Source organism: Nelumbo lutea, chromosome 5 (assembly GCF_056320005.1).
Source record: "Nelumbo lutea isolate HS-2025 chromosome 5, American lotus-T2T, whole genome shotgun sequence".
NCBI classification, from domain to species: Eukaryota; Viridiplantae; Streptophyta; class Magnoliopsida; order Proteales; family Nelumbonaceae; genus Nelumbo; species Nelumbo lutea.
The window spans coordinates 25,155,420-25,167,747 of NC_142688.1; positions in this window are offsets into that span (position 1 = coordinate 25,155,420).

Here is a 12,328-nt window from a genome sequence, read left to right on the forward strand (position 1 = left end):
GATGGACCTCAAAGTGGAAATTTATTCTTGAATCACAAGAAAGCAAGTCAGCTACTGCATAGGAGTCATGTGGGATCCAAGAGGTCAGAGACAATATAAACCTTTGTCTGATTCTTTAACTAGGGATTTATAACTGATATGGATATCATGTAGCTTTTTAATTTTCTTACACATCGTAATGTGATATACAAATTCCCTTCAAAGAAGCAGTAATGATTCGGACTATCGGAGATGCTAAAATCCAATCACAGCATTGTGACAATGCACCTATCTCCTCTAGGATGCTTTGTATTGGGAGTTTTTTAGCAATTGCATGAAGAGAAATTTTATTGCACTTCTAGCGTATGGTTGAGAATGCTGGGTATATTTGTGATTTGGGAACAAATATTACTGGCAATCAACTTACAGAGCATTTTTTTGGCAAGTGAAAGGATCCCTATTTTTATCAGTAGCAAAATCAAAGCATTTATTTGAAAGGTAAATTTCTACACGAGCACTTCTTAGTCTAGTTCCAAGGGAACAAACCAAAACCCAAAACAGAAAAGCAGCAGAAAGGCCGACTTGGAACATTTTCTGGACATGCTACACTGTTAAGTCCATCCCCCGATACAAAGAGTTGTACAAGTTACAACCACACCCTAAAGGAGCAATTTGCTAATGAGTTGGCTCATAGGAATCCAGCTGAACGAGAAGTTCGTCCTGATAGCCAGCGTTGTGCCTCCCTGAAGTGCCCAGGTATCATTAGATAATTTTCTCATCCACCCTATAACCACTTGGAGAAGTCTCATTCAACCTCTACCCTCTACTCCATCTATATTCCTAGGAAATAATTGATTCTTGGTCCCAGTGACAAGGATAATATCTCTGCCCAGAGTAGGCTCTAATCATACCCCTAAGAGCACTAAAATGCCTGAGGTTTCCTGGTTTCTTAAAGAGCAAGAATAGTTTTCAAGGCTTCTAGGCAATTCTAGGCAACAATGGGCACTTATTGCGTAGGCGATGAGAATTTTATAAAACAAAGAACTAACTTTTGGCTAGTTTCCTAATTTTAAATATATTAATTTCAATATTTTAAAAAATAATACTAATATAATGAATATTTAGTAGAGCAATTTCACATCAACTAAAGAAGGTATAACTTTATATGATAAAAACTTAAAATAGGAAGAGAAAAAGAGCAAGGATGGAGCTACTGTCTTATTTTATGTAAGAGATAGTAGAAAAAAAAGAAACCTCTTGATACTATATTCTTTCCTTCTCTTTTCAAATCCTTTGATCTTTTAAATTTCAATAGTAAAACTTCCAAACAAGGTATATATATATATATGCATTAACACACATATTAGTAAAGATGTAGCATATGAATGATATTACAACTAGGTGCCCATCTTGTCATTTTTTGTTGCCTAGGTGGGCACCTTGTTGCTACAAGTCAAGGTGTTTAGGTGAGGTGCCCGGCCAACAGTTTCTCAAATCTCAGGCCACTTGAATTATGCCATCTCATAAAAGAAAGTCCAAATTCTTCTTCTGTAGGCTCTTGTTCCCACATCAATGAGTTTTTTGAAAATTGATCATTCCAAGTCGGACCAATTTGGAAGTTTGCATGCTACAGGAATCCAAGTTGGAGTAAGTTTGCATGCTAGACGGAAGCATTCAGGAAGTTTCAAAAAAAGCAACAAAAGTTGAGCTTTTAGAAGTTCTAACTAATGCAATGAACAAAGTGACAAATGAAAATGGTATTTTCTTGTTATTTTTGGTTGAATTCTTGTACAGATTTTGATGAGACCTTTAGACCATGCAACAGGTAGAAGAGCTTAAGACATTAGTACTTATAACTATAAGACTCTTGGAACATGTTGAAGTTTTGTTTTCCTTATAATGTGAGCATGGAAGCTGATATAGATGAAGTATTTGGTCTACATTAATTTCTGCTAATAAAAGCAGTAGCCAGATGTAACAAACTACATCAAATTCTGCTAATGAAAGCAGTATTTGGTCTACATTAATATTTAAGTGTTCATTTATATTTTATGGGTTTTGCACTTAAGAACATATGGGAATCATCAGCAGGTGGTCTGATGATTTTAATACGAATACTATGCTCTATTAGATTTTAACTGAACAAAAAGGTCACTACCCGAGGTGGTAAACTGAATGAGGATCTAACTTCAACATTTTTTAGCACTAAGTGGCTGCTCTTTATCTCAAACTTCAACTTGCATTTAGGGGTGTCAATTGGACTGGATTTGGTCCAATCCCATCCAGTCCAATGCGAGTCCATTACAAATGGACCTGGTCCAATCCAGTCCAGTGTTTTGGACCATTTTGGACCGGTCCAGTTCAATGTCTGAACCATCTAATCTATTCAAATTTATGTTAATTTAGATTGATTCCGAATCAAACCTGGTCCGTTGACACCTTTGTTCTTATCTTCTATCAATGGACCAAATATTGGGTCAATCCAATATAAATTTATTATGGACGGACCAAATCCAATCCAATATGTCTTATCGGTCCATCCAATCCGTCCAAATGCAATGTCTTATTAGTTCATCCAATCTGTCCAAATTGATTTTGATTTGGACAGAGTCCAACCCAAAACCAGTACATTGACACCCTTTTGCATTCTCATGCTTGTTAGCCCAATGTGTTACTATTGCACCAAGCAATGGCCCCTAGATTTGGGGCCGAATGTCATTATTTTTTTTAAAGAACTTTGATATAAAGGTTTAAGCATTAAACCAGCATTATCAATGTCAAGTTCAGAGAAAGCAGAAAGAAGCACCAAGCAACCATGTCAAGAATTAGGCAGTTGGGAAGATTTTGTAATTAAGTAGTAATACGATAGCAGCAGTTTTTAAGATGGGTTAATGGACAAGACTGAATAAAATTTTTGATACCATGGTTTAAGCGGAGTATCTTTTTTTTTACTTTTCATTGTAATTGGAAGCCCTTACCTGGTGAATAGAAAAAAAAAAATCTTGTACTCTACGACTCGAAGAGAAAAGAAACACAAAAGTCTAGCATTTTTGTTTTTGCTTTTGTAGTGCTTCTCTTGTCCCTTTTCCCCAAAGTGCCGGTTGCAGGATTTGATTCCGAGTCAACACTGTCACATTTTCTCATATCCTTTTCCAGAAGCTGATTCTATTATTATCCTACTGCCACAGAATCCTTTACATCTCCAGTTACATTTTGATATTAAGAGTGCTTATCATAGGTGTTAATTGTAAGTTGATTAATGTATTATATTCTTGAAGCTTCGAGGGTTGGTTTGAACAACTTTACATTCCGTCCTCGATCCATTTTGTTAGTTGTCTCAGCTGTAAGCTTGGTCTTTATGATTGATGATGGATGTCACCCAAGAAATTATGGACTCCAGCATTTGAAGACGTCTCATTTTGGCAGGAAAGGAGATCCATTGATCTTTAGTCTTTTGTCCTTTCTTCTAAGATCCATCAACCATACACTAAATAGTAGTTGACATTACAATTTATTCATACACTTTATTGGAGTCTTCAAACTTCACTCCAGTCACCTCAAGTTTTATTTGCAAAGAGCATAATTGGTCAAGTCTGTAGAGAATTTGTCTAGAAGACGAGAATTAAATGCCGAGAACACTAGTTGGAATTGGTTTTGGAACAAGAACGATTCTCTAATCTCTACTTGGGAGAGAATTAAATGAATTAAATGCCGAATTTGCAAAGGCATCAGCAATTCAGCATCGTCGGTCAAGTCAGTAGAGAATCGTTCTTCCCTCGTCTCCCTCTGGCTGATGTTGACGGATCTTTAGTGTTACATCTTCTCTGGACGTATTTTTGTCCGCCGTGGTAGTTTTGTGACGCAGACGGATGAGCTTAACTTTGACCTAGCTATAAGAGAAGAGATTTGAGTGTCCGGAATTTGGATGGATAGGATAGAACGTCTCAGAGTTCTGGTTTGTCGTTCTACAGGTTTTGGGCCTAAATGAACCCATCATCTTTGTTCTTCTTGACTTCCACTTAGTTTGGACGTTTTCTGAGAGAGAGATTCTTTCTAGTTTAAACCTTATACCCTCTAGTGTGGTGGGGACGACGATGGGACTAAACCTATGACCTCAGAATGGAGACTGGTTATGTGGGGTGGTGGCCTGGCCAGCAAACACGCCTCGACTACGTGGCTGAGTGCTAGTTGAGCGATAACAGTCGGATTCCCTGGATTTCTTTTGTTTATGTTTCAGTTTCACAGTATTGCGAAGAAAGGAATCTGACTTTTGAAGGACAGCTACACGGTTGAAGAAAATGATCCTAGGTTCAGAGTTCAGACTCATCTGGGTGGGTCCCATCCCCCATCTTTCTTATCTCGAAATGGATTAATAGTTAAGATACATGATCCAAATGGATGGTTGAAGATGGTGATGCAGCGACATTGAGAATTAAATTTTGGGTGGAATTTCTGCCACAATGACCCAAATGAATACAGGCTATAGTGATTTGTGAAAGAGACCTTTTCGGAAGAGAATCCAACAGAAAAGCTATGGAAGAGAAAAAGGAGATACCTTCCTTTACTAGCCAGTAGGCAGTAGCCAGCCATCCATCAATTATCATGGATTCCAACAAGAGATCCAGCTTTTTGGCACTAGAGGTATTGGAATAGGCCGAGTTACAATTGAGTGAAAACATGAAATGAGGATCTCTCTCTCTCATACTCATGGATATCTTTAACTTTTAATGTCTCGATTGTACAGAAGTAACAGTGCTACTCTACTAACTGTGGGTACAAGCATTTGAACACCATGTGATTGTGATTGGGACAGGAAGTATCAAGTACCGACGGCCACATTGAATCATGTTTTAGCATGGTTTTCAAAACCGGATCGGACCGGATGGTCAGACCGGAAAATCGGGAACCAGTCAGGTGATCAGTTTCGATTTTCCTCAAAAGCGGAAATTTGTCCAAAACCATTGATTTTGGTCAGCAAACCAGTGACTTAGACAATTAACTGTTCGAACCATTCAAACCCCTGACCCGGTAACTAAACCCCTGATCGGTTTGGTCTCCGGGTTGTTTTTCAAAACCATGTGTTTTAGTATTTTAGGGTCTGTTTGATTTGTGAGAATAGGGGTTTAGAATTAGAATAGGAATGTCCAACTGTTTGGTTGGACAGAATTGGAATCCCTTTCCCATTCCTGGTGGAATAACATTTCCCCGTCTGAGGCTGTGTTTGGTTGCAGTGCAAATTTATTTACATTAGTATAAATGATGGGAGTGCAAATATAAAAAATGCAATTTCTTGTTTAATTTTGTTTTGGATTTTACTTTATTCTGCTTTATGTCTTAATTTACTTCATTTGTACTACAATCAAACAAAATAAGCTAAACTTTGAAAGAAAAATATATAGGTCAGAATTTATAGTCAAATCATTTGCACTGTTATGGTTTTGCATCAGTGCAAATTTATTTGCATTGCAACCAAACACATTTTTAAGGGAATGACCTCCTCCCTTGGGAATGAAATTCAATTTGTGCTGATTCTAATTCTTATCTCCATTCATGTCTGAACCAAAAAGGTTATGAGAATAGACCATTCCGATTTTGATTATGAAGGATTTCAATTCCAATTTTAACTGCAAATCAAACAGATCTTTAGACTTCCATTAAAACCAAGGTTCAAAATATTATTATGTATTAGCTCGTATCAACCAATATGTATCATATCAGGGTTTCCCGATACACCGCTACAATCCGATACGCCCTCCCGATACTTAGAACCTTGATTAAAATATGTCTTTATTTTAAGAATGAATAACATAGGCGTGTGCTTGTGAACTTCCCAATTCCCCTAGCTCATGCATTTGTGTTTCATCTTGTTACTGTTACAGCACTCGTGATGCTGCACGACCTGCAAAACGGACAAAAGATTACGTGCAAATAACACTGCTTGTATATTAAAAAATATTTGTTTTAGTATGACCTGGGTATGTTGTTCTTTGTTTCTTTTCCTCTGTTAATAAAGTTTTCTTTACAAAAAAAAAGATCAGATTCGTCAGGGCTATGTCAGGTATGAAGTCGTTTAGTTGCATCTGATCCGGGCCAGATGGGTCTGGGCTCCTGGCCACGTCTGATTGCTTTGGGTCCCGATATCCATCACGGTGGGCCCATTGACAGACCAGGGAGCCATGGCCTCCTCTATGATTCAGAAAATCTTTACTATAACATGGTTGCCCTCCCTATACATCCATTCATACTTCGTTTAGATTTTGAACCCCCTTATAAAAGTTTTGTAGCTCTGCCCTTATCTATAAAGTGGACCTTCCTAATAGGCTCATACACAGGTATTTTCATTATTGATCAAATTATTGAGAGATTTGTGATTAAATTGTTTGGGCTTGGGTAGCTAAGGAGGGAATCCGTCCTAAGATGGGTCATGGTTGATTTGGTGGAAACTGGGAAGAAAAGATTCTCTGCCCATGAAAAAATATAAGAGATAAAAACAAGAAGTAAAAGAAGGAAAGAAATTATTGGAGACAAAATGCCGAATCAAAAGATTGCAACAAATACAAAGTAACTATTTCCATATCTCATCAATGTATGTACATCGGCATCTTTTCAAGTTTTTACAGATACTTTAGCTATTGTACTTCCCAATATCAAAAGTGGGACTTGGAGGGATCATCCTTGTAGGGTTGTAGTACGAGTTAGTAACGGTGCGGTTGGGGTACCCTTTTTCTTCTCGATTCAAGACCAAAATGATTAGCTGGTCCCTGGTAACCCGGTTCCACAACCTGCTTGATTTGAGAATTTGAGATTGCTGAGGACCGTTTATTAATTTCCTCACGAACCTTAGTCTTCAATCAATTTATTTTCCTCCATTCTGGAATAATTTATGTTTGACCTAGTAGAGGTGTAAAACGGGCCATGTTAGGTTAGGCATGACCTCTGTATGGCCTATACAAAGTGCGGGCTATGCCTTTTTTTCTTGTGATATTTTGGGGGTTGACACGGCATGACCCACAGTCCGAGCCTGTGTGAGCCTGTGCTGGGCTGGGCCAGGCTGGTCCATGAGCCGAGCCTTGGGCAAGACCAGGTTGTGGACTGAAACCCCAAGCCTAACACGACCCATTGGACCCTACAATCATATTGGGCTGCGACACAACCCATAAACCATCGGGCCGGACTGGGCTGATTCAAAATCGTGCCAAATCACAAATAATACGGCCCGATTTACACCTCTAAAAATAGTACTAAACCACTAATGTCCAATAAACCAAGGAATCTAATGCACTTCTACTCATTACCTTTATAAGACATTTGAGCCCTTATATGATACAAACTACACAACAATCCCTTTATCACTGACCAATCTATGTCATTGCTTTAATATATTATCCTTTTTCTTTCTAGAAAAATTCATCCCTGGAATCTTTGAAACTTATCTCGACCAGTTGGGGACATGGGGTTGATCATTTGCATTCTATTCAGAGTATTTGTACTTGATAATTTATTTGTTAACAAGCATATGTGCATCTCAATCTTTTGTACTACTTCTTGTCTTCCTTTATTGCTTGGAACGTATAAACTTTGCACAAAATCATTTTTTTTTCTCCATGATGCTGTTGCCCATCCATTTCAACATCATCCTTCCAGTTCTATCTATTCCTGTTTTGTGGTCAGGTTATGTACCTTAAATACTGCTTCATTTCCCAACTCATAAAGCACTCGTTCCCTAAATCTGTAAATCATCCTTTTTTTTATTCAGTTGGATGATTTGATCTGTATGCATTGGTGGCATAATATTCTGAAATCAAAACTCTATTTCACTCATAGAATTTTAATTCTATGAACAATATCTTCTTCTATTAAATATTTAAGAAAAATATCTACATTATAAAGGCATTCACCTTTACACCAATTGAAGGATAATAACCAATGTTTGCAAGAGATATTTTAATAGCAATATTGTCAAAAAGAACAGGAAAAAGAAAAAGAGAAGTTTCATGTTAGACTGAGCAACTGGGGTAAAGACTAAACGAGAGCTGAATGATGGAATTGGGAATAACAACAACAAAAACATTGAAGTGCCACGTTAAACTGCCACATGTTTACTTAAAAAGATCCGGTGGTTTCACTTTCAACAATAATTGGACCAAACCAGTACAGCCAAGATTGTGTTTGGTATCAGAGTTGTTCCTACAAGAGTCCAAGACATTTTTCGTTATGTTAGTGATATGTGGGTGTTTTTAATTTTTATAAAAAAATTTTATAAAAAAGATCAAAACCTAAATAAAATATAGATGAACCCATAAAGGAACCAACCATTAAGGTGGACAGTGGGGAGGAGGAAATTTTACATAAAAAACTGTATTACTAAAAAGATTTTCTAAACTATAGGGGGCGATGGCTCCCCTGGCTCCGCCGCTGCCTAATGGCACTTGGTATCGAATAATATAAATATGTAGAGAACCGGGAATTAAAACCAAACATTATATCACTCGAATGAGTCAACAAGTCAACAACCTTGGGTGTTTCGTAATTATGAGGAAAAGTGAGTGGTTTTTCAGACATAAGATGACAGAAGTATGACATGACTTGTTTTGTAAGATGTAACACAAGGGAGTAGATTAATAGAATACGATTCTTTCTCTCCCTCTTTTTTTGATAAAAAAAAAAGTGGGTCCCAGGGTTGGGGGGGAACGTCTCTTCGGCAGTTCAAACTTCAGAGTGAAAGAGGAGGGCGAGTATCGACGACGCGGTCTGGGTGTGGGTGGGACCCACCATATTCTGAGACTGACATTAAAAGATCAATAAGAAAGGCGCCAGCAAATGCGTAAAGCGTACTCTTTGCCTCCTAGCTTGTATGGTTGTATGGATGGAGGAATGTTTGTATGCGGCGAGTCGAGTCGCATTACTGCTGTGTAAGTGTTAGTGGCCACGTCACGCCCAATGTGATAATGGATGCCAAGTTGCCAACACCCACCTCCCACATCTGATGATGGAGATTGGAGAGAGCTTCTTACAAAATTGCTTCCCACGACGTTCCACAGCACATTACCGCTGTGTATTAATAACATCTCCCAATGATAATATTATCATTGGGAGATATTCCCAATACAAGTAAGGCAGAGATGTGCTATAGGAATTGTGGGGGACAATTTTTGTGGGGGGCTGATTTGAATTCCTTCTTCGATTCCTTTTCTCTCTCTCGACTATTTTTCGTTCCGTTTTTCGGTTGCCGCATCCGACGAATCTCTTTTTCTTCTTCACCCACCTTTCCAGCAAAAAACACTGGAATAGAGAGAGAGAGATCGAGACTCGAGAGGAAAAGAAATTAATGAATGAACGAGCGGAGCGTTGTTGGTTGAGAGAGAGAGAGAGTGTGTGTGCCTGTGTGGAATCTTTTCTTTTACTGAACCCATTATTAATTTTGCACAAAATAACAAAACCTCTATGTTGATTGTTGAAAATTAACCAAATCAACCCTAACCAGCAGCATCCATTCTACATATGTGTTTTCAAGTCAAAACTTGGTTAAATAATGTAATTTGTGCTTGCTTAATTATTAATTCTTATCTGTTATTCTTCTTCCTTGGTTTTCATTTTATGTGAAAAAGGATGAAATAAATATTTGAAATCTGAACAACCACATACATCTAAGCAACCACACTACTCCCAGTTGCAGCTTGACACGCCCAGTTCAGTTTTTCAAAGCAATGGACAAGTACAGGTCTGGTCCTTTCCATTCCAAATGTTAGGAAGCTTCCTTCGTGAGGAACCTGCGTTCCTCACATTGGGCGTGCCGTAGCATTTGCAGCAAAGAGTGGGGATGACTCCGCTACCCTGCGCAGAGTCCATTATCAGCCAGTCAAAATGCGCAACACCATTTTACCAGCCAATAGTGAAACTCTACCTACCTACATACACTCACTGATATAGTCTTTCATCCCCTCCATTATTGCACAAGTGCTGTTCTTGTATGTAAGGATCTCAACTCCTACTTTCCCAAATGTATCAACAAGATGAGGCCATCTCTGATTGTAAAATGTTTCAATTTTAGTAAGAATCATCTAAGAGCTAGCTAGCTAGCACTACTGCCCAGTAAGGTCCCCCCTCTCTCTCAAGAAAGATAGACACATGGACCCTGGTTGGATGGTAGGTAGGGTGTCTTCTTTCGTTGTTTACCCAATTCACAGAGGAGGATGGACATGTCTCATTCTTGGTCATCAGAGAAAGAGAGAGAGAGAGAGGGAGAGAGGAATGTCTCTGTAAATGCCCAGGTCACCCAGATTTCTCAGAAGGGTGAAAGGGCTTCTACCTCCCTCATTAATTATCTAACTAACTTCCCTACTCACACAAATATCTCGAATCTCTTCTCTTCACACTTGTCCAGGTGAAGAAATAGTCTCTATTGGTGGTGCAAACTGCAAATGCTGGGGTATACGACCCATTCTGCTCAAGGCTTAGGAGGAGATGATGATCAGGGGTCTTTCAATACACTGTCCTGCACAGTCCTTGGACCCTTGTAGCTAGTTTGTGGGTCAGCATTTGGGTGTCTCTATTCCAGGGAACCTGCCAATCTCGATAATATACCAGCTACAAAGTGTATGTAATACTGCTATTCTTGCCTGAATCCTATTTCTGGGTATTACTCCGTCAAGGTCAAGACTACATACGCCTCCTGAGTCCTGACTCTGACTCTTCTGTGGCATTCACCTTCATATGAATGCATAATACCCACCCTCTGGACTCTTCACTCTTCAGGCTGGAGGTCAGATTTTCTATCAAGCTGCGTTTGGCTTGTTAGAAACTTAGAATTATAGAAAATAAGAGAAAGAGGAAGTTGAGATAAAGTAGTCACTAGATTTCACCTCTACATATGGGGTCCGGGTTGTCCCAGACCTAAATCCTAGACCAACCCAAAGTTGGATTAGTACTTTTCAACTCTGGCCCTACTTGACCCGACCTCTTTGGGGTAACTCGACCCAAAATGCACTATGGGTGCAACTCGGTGGGTTTCAAACCTCGGGTTGTGGCCTGGCCCAACCTGAGATTAAGCTCAAGTTTATCAACCCAGGTCCAATCCGAGTTTAATCTAACACAATTTGGGTTCGGATCAGGCTCAGGCTGGGCCTGATCGGGTTAGTTGGGCTTCGGTGGATTGGTTGAGTTTGAAAGAATTTATGTATATATTTTTTATGATTTTTAAAACCGGATCGGACCAGAAAAATTGGGAATCAGTCAGGTGACCAGTTCCATTTTATCCCAAACCTGTTGATTTGGTCAGCATACCACTGACTCGGGTGGTTGAACCATCCATTTGACTTGAACAGTCAGATCGTTCGACCTGAAAACTGGGCCCTTGGCCGGTTTATTGTCCAAATCAGCTTTAAAAACCTTGTATTTTTATGTATTCATCTTTTATGGGACTTTATGACACATTTGATATTATAATTAATTAAAAATAAATATTTATTTTCATTTACAAATGTCCTTATACATATATTATACATATGCACATATATACATAACTACATAAAAATGTTTTTTTATAAATAAAATACCCATATGTATATTTTTTTTTTCAGATGGGCTCAGGGTCAATTAGGTTCGGGCTATCCAAGGTCTCGATCCAAGTCCAATCCAAATTTAAGTTAGACCCGACTTTTTTCTGACCCAGACCCAGCCCAAAAATTTAGGCCCAACTCAGACAAAAACTCGGGTTGGACCCGCCCAATTTGCATCCCCTATTGACAAGTTCATCCAGATTATTTGGCAAATCTATCAGAGTGGAAAACTAGACGTAGCTAGTCAACTCTCAAGTTTGGACTGTTGATATGGACTTTGCTATAACAAAATTCCGAATTTAGCCTTACCACAATTACCATTGACTGCATTTGTCATTGTTGTTCAAGATTCCGAATCCAGAAAGAAAAAAAATCCAGGAAATTAACTCCATTTGTAGACAAATTGGAAAATGACAAAAAAAAAAAAAAAATCCTTACAAAACCCCAACACAAGTTCATGAACCGGTACGGTACACCGCGTCAGGTTTCTAAGGATACCAATCGCCGAGCATCTTCTCGGGTCCTCGGATTCAATCATCTTGTTTCGTCCGTCTTCTGATGCCAAAACAAAAGCCAGAACCAATCCAAGAGGCCCGCTCCGTCACATCCACGGTTGTTGGGATTCTCTTTTGTTTCTTTCACGCATGGTTGCTGGATTTGGGGGACCAAGAAGGATTTTCCCTTCTATTTCACTGACAATTTTTGTTCTTGTTTAGCCTTGTCCTGTAGCATTAAATTTACATGTGGGTCGACCCGAATTTGTATTTTCTCATATTCCGAATCGAATTGGA